Genomic DNA, 19,539 nt, shown 5'->3' with positions numbered 1-19,539 from the left:
TAATTTTCAACACTGCTGCCAGGGCGGTAACCTGGTGCTTTTGGTTAAGAGGAGGGAATTTAAGCTGAGGGTTGGAAGTAGTGAATCAAAGCAATATGGGGGGAGGAAGTCCAGAGTGTGAGGCCTAAGCAGTGAAACACATGGCTGACGTATACTCTGGTCCAATCTGAGTTGCATCAAAAGAAATTAGTTCTTAGATTCAGATTTTCAATGAAAAGCTGTAATGGGGAAAATGTCCCGCTCCAGCATCTGAGTGTATTGGACCACTTGAGTGCAGCACAAGAGGAAAGTCAGGTGGGGAGGATTGCACGCCTGAATGGGAGCCTTCGTGATTTTCCATTCATTTTCTTTTAAATTAAGTTGATTTAAAAATCGGGTGAGCCCCCTTACGGGAGTGCAATCCACCCTGCCCAATTTCCCCGCTCTGCACTGCTTCCAGGTGATTCAATATGCCCAAGCACAGCAACAGAAAATCTGCCCCATATATGTTTCTCAAAGTTCTGCAGAGTGAGCAGCCACATAGATGTTTTTTCTTTTTAAAATTGAGTACTCACAAGTTTATTTAAGTAAGGATCAATGGGAAACTTATGTTACAAACTTGCGAAGAGCTATTCCAAGTATGGTAGCTGTCAGTTTTCATGCATTAATGTCTTTACCTCTGACCTTTATAAGGGAATGTCTCTCTGTCAGCACAGGGTACTTTAGCTATAATTAATTAGACTACGCCATTTGGGATTCCATGCAATTAGCTGAATAAATCTTCCTTACCTTTATTCTATCTGCTCCTCGTTAACTCTCTTTCCTCTTTTAAGATGCTCCTTAAAACCTACCTCTTTGACCAAGCTTTTGTTCACCTGCACTAATTTCTCCGTATGTGGCTCGGTGTCAAATTTTTTGCTTTTTTAATACTCCTGTGAAGCGCCTTGGGATGTTTTACAACGTTAAAAGCGCTATATAAATACAAGTTGTTGTTGTTGTTGCTCCAGATCCATCTCATCTAAAAAGATCCCACCCAAAATAATAATAATTAGCAAATGTTTCTCTCAATTAGACTTCATAAGCAGCAAGTTTCCATTTGACAGCTTATGCAAAGTTTTCAGTATTGCTAAATGTTGTTAATGGTATGGAATCAATGGTTTTCCCTTTCAAAATGGCAAAAGCCTTTCATACGGTGAATTGGATGCTTCAGGGATATATCAGATTTAGGCTGGTCCTTCTTTAAAACGATGAATCTAAATTGTTCATGTGAAGGGATAATTACTAGTCCTAGCCCTTTTCGGGCTACCCCAGATCAGGCGTATTCCCCTTCAACTAAAGTTAGAGATAGCCGAATTCTATAAGACACTTTATTGGGTCTAAAGGTTCAGACTAAAGGAAAGGAATGACTTGAAGATGTTACCATCCTCCAGATAGCACTTTTAATAAGTTTAACTGGACTGTAACCTTCTGGATATTATGAGGGTCCGGAAACCCCCCCCCCAGAATTCTGCAACTCCTTACAAAAGAGTGTACAGAGATTGAGTTCACGAGTTTGATACAGAAATACTATTTGAGACAATCCTAAAAATATATAGATTTATTTAAGAGCTGGCATACAGTTAGCAGCTGTTGAGTCAATCGCAACTTTAACAGTTCAAAATACAAATAGCTTACATTTCTTATTCTCAGAGATCCTTATTCTCAAATCTTAAATTCGTACATTTTTACATTTCTATTATTCTTAATCCAGAATTTCCACCAAAATCAAATAAGACCTTTTTGATCCCCAAGACTCAAAGAATTAAAACTTACAGAGCATGCCTCTGAAGTTGAGAATTTCTTGCCCTTTCCAAGCGACTTCTGACTTTCCATCTGAAAAGTTCTACTTTCATACCTTTTTTTTAGTGGTTTATCCTTTGAAGTTTTCTGCTGATGTAAGCTAATTATCTCTAGTCATTCTTTCTATTGACTTTTTTCTATCTAACTGTCAATTTAGCTGCTGCATGCATAATTCTGTTCAAATTTTATCATTAAAATGGTTATGACCAATGTATCTCTTTGATGCCATTCTTATCAAAGTCTCCTGCTTGTATCTTTTTACATTTAGAAAATCTTAACTGGTTGTATTACAGACTCCTGTCTCCTAACTGTTCCATTTTCAACACAAACACAATGTGATTGCTTGGTGTCATCTATTGATATCATATTTTCAAAGTGTTCTGTAGGTATCTTTTACAACATGTAAATTAAAAACACTTCATCTAGGGTGTTTTTTGCATTTCTTAGCTACTTCAATTGGTTGCATATATAATCGTGTTTCCTGTTTCTCATTTGATGTTATTTTTGCAAAGGCACATGGTTTTTTAATATTCTGTGTTCCTGTTCAAAGTGTCAGTTTTTAACACTTTACTTGGGCATTGCTATTGTGTTGGTTCCAATGTTCAGACATAGAGGAACCTCCAGCCTGCTGTTTCAACAAGGCTATTGTCTCAGTATTAACAATCAATTCCCATTTCAAAAGCTTGTGTGGTGTTTACAGCTTTTGTGTTAACACTTCATCTTATCTCAGAAGCCTGTATTGACAGCCTGTGTCGCCGAGGCTTTCCAGACTTTTAAACCCAGTATGTCATGTATTCATAATATCAGAAATCTGTTCATAGGATGGTGTATCTCTTGGAATATGGCTATTTCCTTTACACCCCCCTCTTGACCAAAAGATGAGCTCATAACATCAGGGCAGAGTTTGGTAAATGATACTAATAAGTTTACAGTAGCATATTAATTTCACGAGATGCACAATCATGTGCTACATGAAAATTCCTTCGATGTCATCCTAGGACAATGTTTTGTCTTATTTTAAATTGAACACAATTTAAAAGGATGATAAGTACATAGTCATGCTATGAGTGAAACAACATGTACTTAGAATGTCCAATCGGCAGATGTACGTTCCGTAGAGGTGAGTTATTCATACGAGTCAAGGAGACGTCAGTTGAAACTAGTTGAAGCTTGACACGCTGTTTCTTCGATCCGGCGTGTGTATAGATGTGTGTTGTCGTAAAGGCCTTGCCAGGCACTCAGTTGATTCCTTCTTTAGCCGCGGTGTCTTCCTTCTTAGCTGAAATAACTAATTGATCTTTCCTTGTTTCGGCTGTTGCTTTTCGCAAATCCAATTCCTGATGTGTTGCCAAGCAACGTGTGGAAGAGCCGGCGACACCATCTGACTGACCGTTGTCAGTAATTCGATCGCATCCATTTCCTATGTCGTGCTCCAAGCTGTGTCTTGAAAGACAGTGTACGACTGCACCTTGTATTGTTCCTCCTTTTCGGTATTTTGCAGGACATCTTTTGATATTGTCTATGGAGACAGTTTAAAGAATATGCTTGCCATTCGGCTGGTTAATATATATTTGAACTGTTCTTTCGTTAATACCAGAATGTATTTCAACAGGTTTTTTCCACTTTGGTGTTAAACCAGGTTTTTGCTCGAAATTTTCCTGTACCCATTCTCCTACTATGGGTTGCCATGCTTTATTTGTCAATTTTTTCTGCCTATTTGCTTCCCTTATCCTCTGATCAATTCAATGAATCTCCTCTGTTACTTCTTTTTTTTAACTGTCGCTGTCAGATCAAGGACTCAGAGTGTGTAGAGGCAATAAAAGAACTATAGGTAAGCGGTGTATGCATCTCAACCCCATTTATCAGATAATATGGAGTTTTAGGGGACACTGTCCCTGATGCAGATGTGGGCATATTATTGAGTGATAACTGCACCTCCGGAATGATGGTGATCCACTTATTCCCCCTGATTCTCAACAGTTTCACCAATAGCTTTTTTACTTCCAGGTTTTTACATTCCACCAGCCTCTCTAATTGCAGATGATGTGGCGTGCTGTGCTCTAAGCCAATCCCCCTTTGTTCGCAGTAGTCTTTGAAGACCTTAGATACAAAGGTTCCGCCTTGATCGGAGTGTAAGATTTTGGGTGCACCAGCTACAGTAATTATATCAGAAATAGCCCTGGCAAGTGCGTTTTCTGAAACAGTTTTTGTGGGGACCAGCCAGTAGAAGGAAGTGCAGCCATCTACACAAGCGAGAACATATCTATATCCCAAAGACGGGGGAAGTGGTCCAATAAAGTCAATAAAAGAATTTTCCCATTTGCTCATCAGCTTTCACAGGAGCCAATAGTGGTGGCTTAATTAGTGATGACTTGGTTGATTGGTTAAATATCATGGCTCACAATTTGCCACGTATGTTTTACAGGCTTTAAGCATGCCTGGCCACCAATATAAGGGGTCAATTTGCAGAATGTTGTTCTGGCACCACAATGTGCTTGACTTATGCCCTCATGAGCTTCTTTTACAAGCTGTTCTCGTTTGTGTCTCGGGGGTACCTCTTGGTTTCCTTTAGGCAACTTAACTAGTTCAATACCCGTAGGGGTTTCTGAGTAAAAGTACTTTGGTGGATATCCTGGTGGATTCTCTTTTGTCGGGTCTAATAGCTGAATCAGTTCCTCATCCATATTAGCTGCCCGTTCTGCCCTAGTGTTTACACTAACATTGGCAGAACCTGCTTGAGGGGGTGTCATGCAGACTGAACGTTTCGCTTGTTCGTCTGCAAGGCTGTTTCCTTTAGAGTGTACTGTCCCAGTGGTATGCCCGTTTACATGAATCACCTGACAATTCTTTTTCTCCATTCTCGAACGGAGAATATCTTTCCACAGTGTGGGTTTAATAAGGTCTGCTTTCTCTAAAACATACCGTAATGCTGCGGCTTCAGCATATTGCGCTGTCTTATGGCCAAGGGGTATAGACAGTAATTCTTCTGGATAAAAAGTATAGGAATCTCGAAAATTCCCTACTACTATCCCCATCCCAGATGAAGATTGTTGGGAAGTCTCTTTTTTAATTGTCATTGATGATCCATCACAGTAAATAACTTGATGGTATTCTGTAAGCAGTCTCATAGGCATTTGTCTGATTCCCTCCTCCGTATCATCATCCTCCATGATGGGGAGATGCTCTATCTTTGCAAATTGATTTGGATGGCGTTGTAGATATGGATAATACCTATTTATGAGTTGCTCGAGGAGGTCTTTGCCTCCCCCCTCTAGGCAAGTTTGATCAAGCTGTGTTCGAACATGTTTTTCCCTGTCATCCTGGTCTGTGGATGCTTCTACAGGTCTGGTTGATATTTTAAGGTAATGTTTCATGTTTGGTTGTCCTATAATGAGGGAACAGGCCAATTGTGGTACCAGTCCTACATCTAGGGCCATCGTTATTCCATATATAGTAATAGGTATCTTGTAAAATTTAATTATTTTGGTTTTATCTTGCGTGAATCCCGCTAATGATTTTTTTACAAATTGGGCTTCCCAAACCTGACCACTTAGTTTTTATAATTGCAGGATCTATTACAGTGTAATCAGCTCCCGTATCAAACAGGGCTTTCACTTGTGTGTTTGTGGGCAAGGTTGCCAAGGCATAGGGGAATTCAAGAGGCCCTGGCTGGGTGCCAGGCCTTCAATCCTGGGATTGATCATCCCCAGGATCCTGAGCTTCATTTGCTGCTTTATCTTTAATTATTTTAACTGATTTTTGTTCCTCCCTCTTGGGGGTTTCATGTTTTCCAGATCCCTGAGGGGGTTTGTCGGGCCGTTTACTTTCTTGATGATCCTCCTGTTGAGGTGGACGTTGGTTTTGCCAGGAATCTTTTTGATCCCAATTTCAGTTTTCTCGGTACCCTCCCATGGCTCTTTGATAGTTTTGGCCAGTGTAAAAGCTGTCCCCATAGGGAGTCCACTGTCCTTCGCTTTCCTTTTGAGGTCTAGCCCCTCGTCTATCCCATCTTTCTAGGGAGAAATCTTTCTCGTATTGAGGGCAAGTTGGGGGTGTAAACCTTCTGGAATACCCCCTTGGTGGTCCTGAGCCACGGATTTGTGTCTGGGCAGGGTGGACTTGAGACTTGGGTCTATACAGTCCTTCTTTCTGAGTACCAAAGGTAACTTCTGCGGTTTTTTTATCCCTAGTTTCTGATCTCATTATAAGTTTAGTTTGGGGTAGACCTAAAAGGTCATGATTTAATTGAATAATGCAATAGACATTATCCCATCTTTGTTGGTTATCTCGATAATCGTTTGGAGCACCCTCACAGGCAAGTTTGGGGGCTGTATTTTGATATTGATGAGCCAGGCAACCATGGACAATGTCCAAATTATCCTGTGTATGTACTTTGCCTAATCTGTAAGCAGCAACCAGCCCTTTAGTTGTGGCTGTATTAGTGAGTATTTCCTTGATTGAACCCATTACATGCCCTCCCTGAGTTGCCGTGAGAACATAAGCATATATTTGAACCCAGTTGTTGCACTGGTTTAATGGAGGAATTAAGTCTGAACTTAGTATCATTTGCAGTAGTTGCCTCAGGTGTTGGGCATTCCAAACTTGGCAACAGGTTTCCCATTTATCAAGGTTAGTTAGAATCCAGCAGGTTTTTTCCTGGCTGGTGTTTCCCGGTCTACCACACATTGTGTAGATAGAGCTCAGGCTTACTTGACCTAGGGGTGCAATTTGTGGTTGCTGGGGTTGGTTTACTGCACCATTAATCATTGCGCCTCCAGCATTTAGATAAGAGTGAGCTAGTGCCTGTCGGCATTGATTATAATGGATCCTAAGCTGCCTATAGTTTTCTCGAAGATTGTTGTCATTTATTTCATCATGAGTTTGCCACCTTAAATGGAATCCATAGCCCCCAGGAGCATAAGCTCCTCCGGGTCCTGCTATTCGGCCATGGTTGCCACCACCTTGTTGGGCACCATTCATTAGGCCTCCCAATTGTGCAGGTGTGCACCTTATCATTAAGGAATTTAGTAGATTTGGTGTATTTGTTTGATTATCCCACAGGATATTCTGTATCCCCTCATTCTGGTGATCAACATTAATCATGCCATGAGTTCTAACGGCTCCTTCGGCATCAAAGCATTCTGTTTCAAAAATTATCACTTGGTTTTGTGGAGGTACAGGGATAGGATTATTTCCCCTAATAAAGCAATAATTTGAATCTTCTAATAAAAAAACTAGGCCAATTCTGACAGGGTATGCCCTTTCTTCAGGACCTAACATCGGTTAGGGTTTAATATTTCATCAGGACCGAACCTCAGTTAGGGTTTAATATGAACTTTATAAGAAATTTCTAGACCTCAATGGTATGTTGAGGGAGTTCTGATTTAAGTTCTACAAGGTCTGATCAGGGTTTTATCATCTCTAGAGACTTAAATCTGGGTCTTAGTACCACTATCAGTAAAACACTCCTTCTATACTTAACAATCTACAAGATGGATATAGATGTAAATATAAGTATAGGTTCTGTATCAACTCGTTAACACACACGTTGGGCGCCAACTGAAGTGATAATTACTAGTCCTAGCCCTTTTTGGGCTACCCCAGATCAGGCGTATTCCCCAGACGTTCACCGTCAACTAAAGTTAGAAGACACGTAATTGGGTCCAAAGGTTCAGACTATCTCTCACTAAAGGAAAGGAATGACTTGAAGATGTTACCATCCTCCAGATAGCACTTTTAATCAGTTTAACTAGACTGTAACCTTCCGGATATTATGAGGGTCTGGAAAACCCCCCCAGAATTCTGCAACTCCTTACAAAAGAGTGTACAGAGATTGAGTTCACGAGTTTGATACAGAAATACTATTTGAGACAATGCTAAAAATATATAGATTTGTTTAAGAGCCGACATACAGTTAACAGCTGTTGAGTCAATCGCAACTTTAACAGTTCAAAATACAAATAGCTTACATTTCTTATTCTCAGAGATTCTGATTATCAAATCTTAACTTCGTACATTTTTACATTTCTATTATTCTTAATCTAGAATTTCCACCAAAATCAAATAAAAGTACCTTTTTGATCCCCGAGACTCAAAGAATTAAAATTTACAGAGCCTGCCTCTGAAGTTGAGAATCGCTTGCCCTTTTCCAGCAACTTCTGACTTTCCATCTGAAAAGCCCTATTTTTATACCTTTTTTTAGTGGTTTATCCTTTGAAGTTTTCTGCTGATGTAAACTAATTATCTCTAGTCATTCTTTCTGTTGATTGTTTTCTATCTTACTGTCAATTTAGCTGCTGCATGCATAATTATGTCTCTACCTTTAGGTGTTCAAATTTTATCATAAAAAATGGTTATGACCGATGTATCCCTTTGATGCCATTCTTATCAAAGTCTCCTGCTTGTATCTTTTTTTACATTTAGAACACCTTAACTGGTTGTATTACAGACGCCTGTCTCCTAACTGTTCCATTTTCAACACAAACACAATATGATTGTTTGGTGTCATCTATTGATATCATATTTTCAAAGTGTTCTGTAGGTATCTTTTACAACATGTAAATTAAAAACACTTAATCTAGGGTGTTTTTTGCATTTCTTAGCTACTTCAATTGTTTGCATATATAATCGTGTTTCCTGTTTCTCATTTGATGTTATTTTTGCAAAGGCACATGGTTTTTTAATATTCTGTGTTCCTGTTCGAAGTGTCAGTTTTTAACACTTTACTTGGGCATTGCTATTGTGTTGGTTCCAATGTTCAGACATAGAGGAACCTCCAGCCTGCTGTTTCAACAAGGCTATTGTCTCAGTATTAACAATCAATTCCCATTTCAAAAGCTTGTGTGGTGTTTACAACTTTTGTGTTAACACTTCATCTTATCTCAGAAGCCTGTATTGACAGCCTGTGTCGCCGAGGCTTTCCAGACTTTTAAACCCAGTATGTCATGTATTAATAATATCAGAAATCTATTTATATGATGTTGTATATCTTGGAATATGGCTATTTCCTTTACACATGGTTACAGTCGCAACAAAGGATTGTTAGTCCTGCAAATAACCTCCGTGTGATTCAGGCCTGAGTGGTTTTAAACAAGCTTTGATATGCATTGACCAATAACAGTATTGTTTTTATACATGTTCATATTCTTAACTCTGGAGGACTGATAGCTTTTATTAAGGCCTTTGTTGTGAGCCAGAAAATGATCACCAATGGGGAAACAATATAGGATAATATGACTACTTCATCCATTGCAGTAGATTTTCAATTTCCCACTGGTTGTAAAACTGATATTGTGATCCGGCCCCTTCATTTCTCATATCAATTCTCAGACATAATCTAAACTAACAGAACTGCTTTCTAACAGTACCAATCACAAACTTCACTGGATGCTCTTAAGAAATGTAAACATTTCTTACATCACACGTTTAAGGGCCTCCCTCACCAGCCTGTTGTTTTTTTCTGACCTTACGTTACTTTGGAAAAGGTCTCTCAAAAATTTTGATGCCATTAATATTCTAGAACATTTGTAGAATTTGCCAGTATCTCTGATTTGAGATATTCCCAAGTGTCAGCTTGACCCAGTTGATAATTCTCTCACCAGCCACATAAATACCGTGGCAACAAGAGCAGGTCAGAGGCTGGGTATTCTGCGGCGAGTGTCTGACCTCCTGGCTCCCCAAAACCTTTCCACCATCTACAAGACACAAGTAAGGAGTGTGATAGAATACTCTCCACTGCCTGAATGAGTGCAGCTCCAACAACACTCAAAAAACTCAACACCATCCAGGACAAAGCAGCTCTCTTGATTGGCACCCCATCCACCACCTTAAACATTCACACCCTCCACCACCGGCGTACCATGGCTGCAGTGTGTACCATCCACAAGATGCACTGCAGCAACTCACCAAGGCTTCTTTGGCAGCACCTCCCATTTCCGCAACCTCTACCACCTAGATAGACAAGGGCAGCAGGCGCATGGGAACACCACCACCTCCAAGTTCCCCTCCAAGTCACACGCCATCCTGACCTGGAAGTATATTGCCGTTCCTTCATTGCCGCTGAGTCAAAATCCTGGAACTCCCTCCCTAACAGCACTGTGGGAGTACCATCACCACACGGACTGCAGCGATTCAAGAAGGCAGCTCACCACCACCTTCTCAAGGGCAATTAGGGATGGGCAATAAATGCTAGCCTTGCCAGCGATGCCCAGATCCCATGAACACATTTTTAAAAATCCTTAAACCCACTCCAGAATTTGAACACATATTCTAGGCCTACGCTTCAGTGCAATACTAAGGGAATATTTTGTTGTTAGAGTTGCTATCTTCTGGATGAGATGTTAAGCTCAAATAAAGTGATTTAATCACCATGACTAGTGATGCTTGCTGAATTACATGACTGTATTTTGTCTCTCTGCATACAAAACATCTTCAATCATAAACATCTTCAAAACAAGTATTACATTTATACGGTCACCCACTCAAATGTTGTTACTTTTACCATCAAGTCAAGAATCTTCATCCCATGATTCCACATCAACACTAAAAAAAATCAAATATCCTGTCAAATTTTCATTGACCTCAGTAAAATCCCTCTTGATCCTTCCCAATTCACCTCTACCACATCTCTAGGTCTACGTCCCATCAGTGCCTCATGGTCATCTGCCTTTGGGTTCCTATACATCCCCCTCCCAGCATCCAGCTCTACTAAATCTTCTACCACTTAATCAATCTCTATCCCATGTGAAGTGCCTTGTGACATTTTATTACAATAAAGGTACTATACGGATGAAAGTTGTTGAACAGCAGGCTTTTTAGGTAATATTACTACTATATAATGCCTGAACATGATAGACATATGGCAGTAGTTGGGTAGCGACTGGTTTTACTCATGAAGCAAACAAATTGCATGGTAAACTGATAAATTTTATATTATACCTTCTTACCTCTCTTAAATCACATCTTGAATTAATATTTATATAATTGTGAGCAGAGCTAGAATTAAAAGTTCTTGAGCCCCTCTGCCATTCTCCCCACCCTCCTCACAACTGTCCCCCCTTCAATCCATTAACACACAAAAGTGTAGTAAAATATATTAAGAAATAAACCCATAGAATGTCTACACAGTACATTAATAATTGTAACTCAAATTATACAGCGCTTAAATGAAACTGCCCCATGGGGGGGCCTCATATTTGGCTAGGGCATGTGAGTTAATCCACCCCTGCTTGTGAGGACGAACTGTCACTGAAAGTAGAAAAACATAATTGAGAGAAATAGTGAGCAGAACAATTTTTGCTTCATTCCCTCACAGCTGGCCAACATGGGAGGGATATTTCCCTTGTGTGCTGGGTGTAGTGAAAACATAAACTCATTCTTTAAGACTGGTAGATGACTTTGCTATAGCTAGTATAGAGAGAAAGTTGCTGAAAAAAGTTTTACAATATGAGCAGTTAAGGTCCAAGTACAGTAAATGTTAAAGCTGGCCTTGGAACATAGTTAAACTTTCAGTTCTATAGTTCAATATTAGCCACAATATAATAAAAAAAAGCTTAAAAACAAGATCCACATTTTACTGTAAATTAGTTTTTGAGCATGCTATTGAGTACAATGCAGAAGCAATTCAAAAAATCGTAACACTGCTTTTCTTCTGCAATTATTTTGCTACATTACTTGACAACATAGACACTGTAAATGTCACAATTGATTTCACTGCTGAGTTATTCCGTTTCCTTTTCAATACAAGTTTTTTTTTATTATTACTTTACCTAATTGCACCTACTGCTAGATATTGATGCGATAGGTAGTGAAAATAAATCCATCAAGAAAATTGTACAAATTTTTAAAGGGCAGCAGTATTGATGTGTATCTCGTCAAAATGTTTAATCAGTGACACTGAAAATAAATAACACTGAAAAGACTAATTTCTGTGCAATAGAGGTAAGTGCAAAAGACATCAATGATGTCTACAATGATGAGCTGTTTCACTTCATACATATTTCAAACACTGAATACAGGTTCTTGTGGGCCTGGATTTTCTTGCCTGTCAGAAACATGGTGGAATGGGACTTGTACCTGCCCATGTAATTCCACCAGAAACTGACTGCATTTTCCTGAGTAGTAGGTCCTAATTAAATATGCAAGATAGATTCATCCTGCTGCTGATTGGTTCACTGCCACTGAGAGGGAAATATGGTTTAGCTACAGTACTTAAAAGGCTTCTGCAGCTTAAATGGCCAGAAGGTACTGCAGGTCCTAAGGAAGCAGAGGCAGAGGCAGAGCAAGTTCAGACAGAGGGGATGGCAGAGGTTGACCAGCAGTGAGAGTGCCTGCTGTGGTCAATACCCCAAGATTCTCGGAAGCTTCTGTGGAAATGATATTGGCAGATATAAGGGCAAGGAGGACTAGAGTATTTGGAACCCAAGACAGTAAGCCCCAAAAAAGGGTAGTGCAGGCAATATGGAGGGAGGTAGTGTCTCATCAACCATCCTGCAAACAGTAATGCAGTGCCAGAAAGGTTTTAATGATCTCATCAGGTTGGCAAAGGTAAGTTAAAGCTTGAGTACCCACACACATCCTGAAATAATGCTGGAAGCATGACTCACCTCCACACCCTCCATTTCCACAGAGTGGAAATGAACAGATGAATAAGACAGTTAATTTCCCCACCCAACAGTCACACATCCCTCTCTGACCATTCTACTGTCCCTTATCTCACTTTGAGAGCAAGGGTTTGGTAAAAAGTGAAGAGAATGCTATATAGTCTGTATCTGAAAGCAGGGATCACAATGGAATGTCTGCGGACATCTTGGCGACATTTAATTTTGAATGAATCCCTATACTTTTGATGTCTTCTTGTTTTATGCAGAGGAAAAGATCACCCACAATCAGCAGAAAAAAGTTCCAGAAAAAAGTTCCATGGTGGAGGAGGGGCAACCATCAGGCCCTTAAGTAGGAATGAGGAGGAAACTCTGCAACTCCCTGGGAGACACACCAGGGAGGTGATGGGAGAGGAAGAATTTGGAGGAGAGCTGTCAGGTTCAGATTGGTAGGGAATTGTTTAGCTGCAGTACTGTGAATGGTTGCAGTCTTCAAACATTCTGAGTACTGAAAGGCCTTCTATCAATTGCTCAATAATTTATTCTGAATCACAAGTGAGAGTGCACACTCCTAAAATGAATGACCCTTGTATCTCTCATAGGTGCTGTCCCTTTATAGAAGAAAGAATGTGATGATCAACCTAACAACACCACAGAGCCCATTCATTCATTTGATTCCCTGTCATGGCACCTTACTGATTCAAGCCCCAGCCCAGGTACATTCACTCTGGAGTAACTTGTGAGACAGAGTGAAACACAGAGCAGCAGTGAGAAGAGGAACTGTGAAGGGATGATGAAGAGTCAGTTGTCTCTACCTGGGGGCTGAGGACAACAGAAACAACTGGCCTCAGCTGAGAAACCAAGGGATCCAGATCTCAGAACAGAAGTATGATGCAAGAGTGTAGACCTCATGTGCAGGCAGTGGAAGTGGTCTCATCTCATGTGTTACAGATAGTGGATACATTGGAGGAGTCCACAACCCGCATCAGCAACACAATGAAAGAAGTATATCAGGGCATGCTGAACATTTTGGTGAGTGTGGCATTCCAAGAGATATGTACAGCAACAAGACATCAGGCAGAAGGTGATGGTTGCTTCCAGAGTAGCAATTACGACTGCTTCTATAGATTCCTTCAAAAGCACCCCAGCTCAGGGCATTCAGAATTTAATTGGGCATGTAGACCATTAGCCCAACTAAACCTGTACCCAGTGCGGGTGGGCTGTGGACAGAGTGGACGCAGATGTTGGCATTTCTGATGATAGTGACATTGTTGCTGCATCAATCCAAGCTCCTCTAATGTCAGCACAGAAAGGAGCTTCTGGCCTGGGTCAGGTAGGCATGGAACGCACAATCAACATGACACCAGAAGCAGGTTCGGCATGAACATCAGCATCACTGAGATGAGTGCCACCTCCATCCTAGCCACCAAACCTCACAATCTCCTGAGGTAGCACCAGAGGTTAAGATCGTGAGTGAAAATGGTTTTAGGCACAAGGGGTAAGCGTGTGATAACAAATAGTAATAGGACATAATAAAGAGACAATCAATAAATGTGCAAATCTTTGGTACATTGGTGCATTTCAGAATATTTTTATGTAGGCCTTTGGTGACACAGAATTTAGAGATGTTCTTAACCTTTCCATTCACTGGCAGGGTTATACCCCTAGTAAAAAGAGGCTTCAGGGCAAGATGCCAACAGCTGGTATAATTCACTGACTGCTCAAAGAAGAAACCACAGCCTTCTTACACACTACCTTTGGGAGAAATCCATTTTTGATCACTTTGGTCGGTAGGCCCTTTGGCATGAGCACTTACATTTTGGGTGGCACTTATGTACGTGATGCCGAATTCTCAGGTCTTCCCTCCTCTTCTCCTCCTGTCTTCACCATCCTCTTTCTCAACGAATGAGAATAATGGAAAACCAAGAGAGAAATCCATTATTTATTTACAAGGTTATTCTTTAAATTATTTTCAAATACTTTTAAACACTGATACCTCAGTGCTGTAGTGCAAATGGAAGTCTCTTCCAGTTTTCAAACTCTTGCAGGAACTCTGCTTGAACTGTCTTCTGGCCTTCACCATCTTTTCCTGGTGCCAGAACGCTGAACTGGTCCCAACATCAGCCCTTTTATACAGACTGTGCTTTCTAGGGTGCAGGAAATTTGTGTGAAGCTTACCTAACCACGTCCATCTGTCTTCATCTACATGTAGGCTCAGGGCAAATAGATCTGGGTTATTGCAGGATTAGTGGAGCAAAATTGGAGTGGACATTTTTTGGGGCAGGTATCAGCGGAGGGCCTTCCCATCTCATTCCTCTTGCCACACTGCCTCTATACCACCCAAAATCAGCCCGATTTCACTAAGAAAATCCAGCTTTTGTGACTTTTTTTAGGTAGGATTGAAGGCTTGGGAGTGGTTCTAGTTATTATTCTGTTTGGGAGGGAAATTAAATTACGGTTGTCAATGCCGTTCTCAATGGCAGACCAGGCTTTGTGCATTGAGTGCTGCTGGAGTTTTGGCTTAGACAGCACTGCGGAGGCGGAGCAGCGAGACGAGTGAACCAAACAGGCCCCACAGACAGTATCAAGGAGGAGGTTGGTGATCAGCTGGTTGGTTGGTTTTCTTCCTTCTCTTCTCTTTTATACCTTTAAGTTGGTAAGTCCTATTGAATAGTGGTGTGATATTATCATCTATATCCGGGCAGGGTCTTCATAACTAATAATAAGAAATTTAATTAATTATATAGAATGGAGCAGGTGATGTGTTACTGTTGCGAGATGTGGGAGCCAGTGGACCCCATTGAGGCTCACGGTGATTACATCTGCGACAAGTGTTTGCTGCTAGAGGAACTCAAGTTCCATGTTATGGAGCTTGAGACCGAGCTTCAGACACTGCGACACATCAGGGAGGGGGAGAAGTTCCTGGACTCTATGTTTCAGGAGATGGTCACACCTATGAAGTTAATTACTGCAGATGTAGTCCGTGGTCAGGGACAGGACGGTGTGGCTACGAGTGAGGAAGGTACAGGGATCCAGGATGTAGTGTTGAAGGAGACGCAGCCCTTGCTCTTGTCCAGCAGGATCAAGGTTCTTACTCCCTGTGAGGGCGGGAGCGGGGACTGCAGGGAGGATGAGCAACCTGGCCACAGCACCGTGGTACAGGGGGCCATTCAAGTGGAGGGAGTAAAAAGAAATGTTGTAGTGGTAGGGGATAGTATCATTAGAGGGATAGATAGGGTTCTCTGCAGTCAAGAGCGGGAGTCCCGAAGGCTGTGTTGCCTGCCCGGTGCCAGGGTTAAGGACATCTCTTCTAGGCTGGAAAGAAACTTGGAGTGGGAGGGGGAGGATCCAGTTGTCGTGGTCCATGTTGGTACAAACGACGTAGCTAGGACAAGGAAGATGGTTCTGTTAAAGGAGTATGAGCAGCTAGGGGTCAAATTAAAAAACAGAACCTCAAGGGTAATAATCTCTGGGTTATTACCTGAGCCACGAGTGAATTTGGCTAGGATAAATAAAATTAAAGAGTTAAATGTGTGGCTCAAAGACTGGTGTGGGAGAAATGGGTTTTGCTTCTTGGGACACTGGCACCAGTACTGGGACAGGAGGGAGCTGTTCCGTTGGGATGGACTCTGTAGTGTATGTAACCGTTCCACCTTTAAGAGAACCGTCCTACCTTTAAGAGAACTATTTTAAGAGTTGCACTACTTTATCTTGGCTGCTGTATACTGTAATACCGGTGGTGACCACACCAGTATATAAGTGCTGTGTAATGATTTATTGGGCAGTTCCGCCCTGACCTTCGAATAGTAAAGTCCTGTTAAAATTTACTCTTGTGGTCTGTGTAGTAATTCTCATTATAACACACAGACTTAATAGTGGCGACGAGTACGATCTTACCCTGCGGCAGAGATTATCCAAGGCAGTTTAACGGGCGTCGAGAAGAGGCATCCGCCCTCATCATTCTGCTGAGAAAAGACTCGGGTCTGCAGAGCAATGGAAGAATTCTAACACGAAGCCTTCCATCAGCAACAGGCAGGATCATCCCTTCTATCACGGTGGTGGGTAAGCCGATCAGCGACGAGCGGCAAGTCGGCCACGTTGGCTGTGAAATAGGGGAGGGACGATCGGAGGATATAAGGGCGGAGAACTCGACCACGGCCGGGGAAAAGAGCCGGACAGAAGTCGGGGCCAGAGGCGCTGAGACTGGGGCAGCGTAAGGCACGGAAGCCGCGGTGAACGCTAACGCAGCCGGTGTGAGAGACCGGGCTGCAAGCGGGCTGGGAGACGCAACAGCGTCGAGAGCAAGCTCGACCGCGACTGGTGAAAAAGGCCGTGCAGCTACCGAGGCCGCGAGGTGCAGCGACCGGGACAGCGAAAGGCGCGGGAGAAAATTTAAAAAAAATTTAAAAAACCGTGGAGAACTCAGCCGCAGCCGGGGGGGGAAAGGACCGGACTGCAAGAGGGGCTGGGAGGCACGATTCGAGAACCGCTTGCGCGGGAGAAAATATTTTTTTTTTTTAAAAACCGCGGAGAACTCAGCCGCAGCCGGGGGGGAAAGGACCGGACTACAAGAGGGGCTGGGAGGCATGATTGAAAACCGCTGGGGAGGGCGAACGCAGCAATACGGCAATCGCCGTTACAGCCAGCGGGAGAGACAGAGCCCGAGCGAGCGGGAGAGACAGAGCCCGAGCGAGCGAGCGAGACCGAGCGAGCGGGAGAGAGAAGAGACCGAGCGAGCGAGGGAGACCGAGCGAGGGAGACCGAGACCGAGCGAGGGAGACCGAGCGAGCGAGGGAGAACGAGACCGAGCGAGCGAGGGAGAAAGCGGCTACTTGAAGAGAATGATCTTACACTTGATAAAGCTGTCTCTATTGCAGCATCGCATGAAGCCGCAGCGAGAGGCACTGCGGAAATGCAGCTGAAGGCAGCGGTACTCGGCGTAGATCAAATGGCTTTGGGTACAACGAAATGTTATCGTTGTGGGAAGACAACACACGATCAGAACCAATGCTCGTTTAAAAACCAGGAATGTAGAAAATGTGGCAAGCTTGGTCACATAGCTAAAGTATGCCGGTCAAGAAAGAAGACCAGCAACAAAAAGTCACCGCAGGAAAAGTGCAGAAAGGTACATAAGGTGGCTGAGAAGAGTTCGGATGAACAGAATTCGGATTCAGACTCCAACAACCAGGAACTGGGTAGTCTGAGAATTCACGATGTGAGTAAGGAAGCTGACCTACAAACTATCTGGGTCACGCTCAAGATAGCCGGAGTCCAAGTGAAAATGGAATTGGACACAGGATCAGCCCTAACAGTCATAAACCGAAGGGACTACAAGCGGCTATTCTCACATATACCCTTGAGAGATACCGAGATTGTCTTGAAGACATACACGGGGCAAAGAGTATACCCCATCAGAAAGATAAAAGTCAAGGTGAGACACAAGGGCAAAGAACACCAAGGAATGGACTTATATGTGCTACCTGAGGGAGGTCCACCACTTCTGGGACGGGAGTGGATCAGGAAAATAAAGATGGACTGGCACTCCCTAAAAGCAATAACGGGAGATTCCGGAAAAAGAAAAGATGTCAAACCTGCACGATTGTCCAGAATATTGGATGAGGGCATATGCAGCAGTGACAGTGACAAAGCAGAGAGTGAGAACTCGGGGAAGACAATCAGCTCAGACCCTGGAACTGATGATGGTAAGACCAGCCCATGTGCAAAAGACAAGTCTAAAATGGACTTGCAGACTAATGATGGAAAAACGAAGGAGTGTATAAATGCTTCAGGAGAGAACAAAGTATCAGAACAGAATTCCACTGAACAACAACAACATAGTTTGACAGAGAATTCTGAGTCTGTCCAGTCTACAGACATGCACATTTCTGAGGAACCCGGGGCTCGAACTCAACTCAATCTCAAACTACAACAGCAATTAGAACAAATGATTCGCCGTTTTGAGCAAGAGATGAATGCAAAGAAAAAGTTCTTTGACACAGAGTGGGAGAATCTGGAAAGACAGCAGAAGCAGCTGATTGAGAGAATGGAACAGGAACACACAAACCGTCTGCGCAATGAGGCCAAACGAATCAAAGCTGAGCAAGAAAGGGAATATGTCAAATTCATCGATCAGTTGAAAGATAAGAAGAAAGAGCACCCTTTTGTGAGCAGTGTCAGCAGTAATAAGCCACGCAGAGAATTGGTGGCAGAGGCAAAAGCTGAAGTGGTGGAGGAAATAGAAGACAATAGAGAAGAAGCAGAAGATGATGACTCATCTGAACCATTATCACCCCTACCAGGTCACGCACGTGGTCCCTCCGAACTGAGCCAAATCAGTCTGGAAGTAGAAAAACTTCCCAAGGTACTTGAGCCTTTAGAAGTCAGCAATGCTGGTTCTGAAGTTACGAAAGTTCAAGCTGTTAAGTCCAGTGAAGGACTATTAGATGAGTCACCCCAGCAACGAGAACCTACTACACCACCGAGAACTATTACACCACCGAGGCATTATCCGGACCGAGTCAGGAAGCGCAGGAGGCGCCTCCGCAGAGACTGAATCTGTGAACTGTTTTCCGCAGAGACTGAATCTGTGAACTGTTTTTACATGAAGTGTATATATATATGTTATGATGTTATGTTTAATGGGAAACATATACTGTGAAGCTAAAAAGGGAGGATTGTAGTGTATGTAACCGTTCCACCTTTAAGAGAACCGTCCTACCTTTAAGAGAACTATTTTAAGAGTTGCACTACTTTATCTTGGCTGCTGTATACTGTAATACCGGTGGTGACCACACCAGTATATAAGTGCTGTGTAATGATTTATTGACAGTTCCGCCCTGACCTTCGAATAGTAAAGTCCTGTTAAAATTTACTCTTGTGGTCTGTGTAGTAATTCTCATTATAACACACAGACTTAACAGACTCCACTTGGCCAGTGCTGGGACTAGAGTCCTGGCGAATCATATAACTAGGGCTGTAGAGAGGGCTTTAAACTAATTAGTGGGGGGGAGGTTTCTAGAGAGCAAATAATAGAAATGACAACAGAGAAGGTCATAGATTTAGGTAGCAGTGGGGGAATTAAAAAACAGAACATGTCAGGAAGGGACAGAAGGTATGGAGTAAA

At 42.4% G+C, this 19,539-nt stretch overlaps 1 long non-coding RNA gene across 1 annotated transcript; it reads right to left on the bottom strand.

Annotated features, from left to right (window-relative positions):
• Positions 1-1,561: 1,561 nt before the first annotated feature.
• On the bottom strand, positions 1,562-16,572 carry LOC147108731 (uncharacterized). Its single transcript, XR_015080638.1, has 2 exons — positions 14,233-16,572; positions 1,562-3,337 (listed from the first exon to the last, which is right to left on the bottom strand). It is a non-coding gene; the product is annotated as an uncharacterized LOC147108731 (long non-coding RNA).
• Between the last annotated feature and the right edge of the window lie 2,967 nt (positions 16,573-19,539).

This window comes from Somniosus microcephalus, chromosome 13 (assembly GCF_052327205.1).
Source record: "Somniosus microcephalus isolate GS21.2 chromosome 13, FLI_Smic_1.0, whole genome shotgun sequence".
NCBI classification, from domain to species: domain Eukaryota; kingdom Metazoa; phylum Chordata; class Chondrichthyes; order Squaliformes; family Somniosidae; genus Somniosus; species Somniosus microcephalus.
Note: the sequence above shows the minus strand (reverse complement) of the source record. Positions and strands in the feature narration are given on the sequence as shown.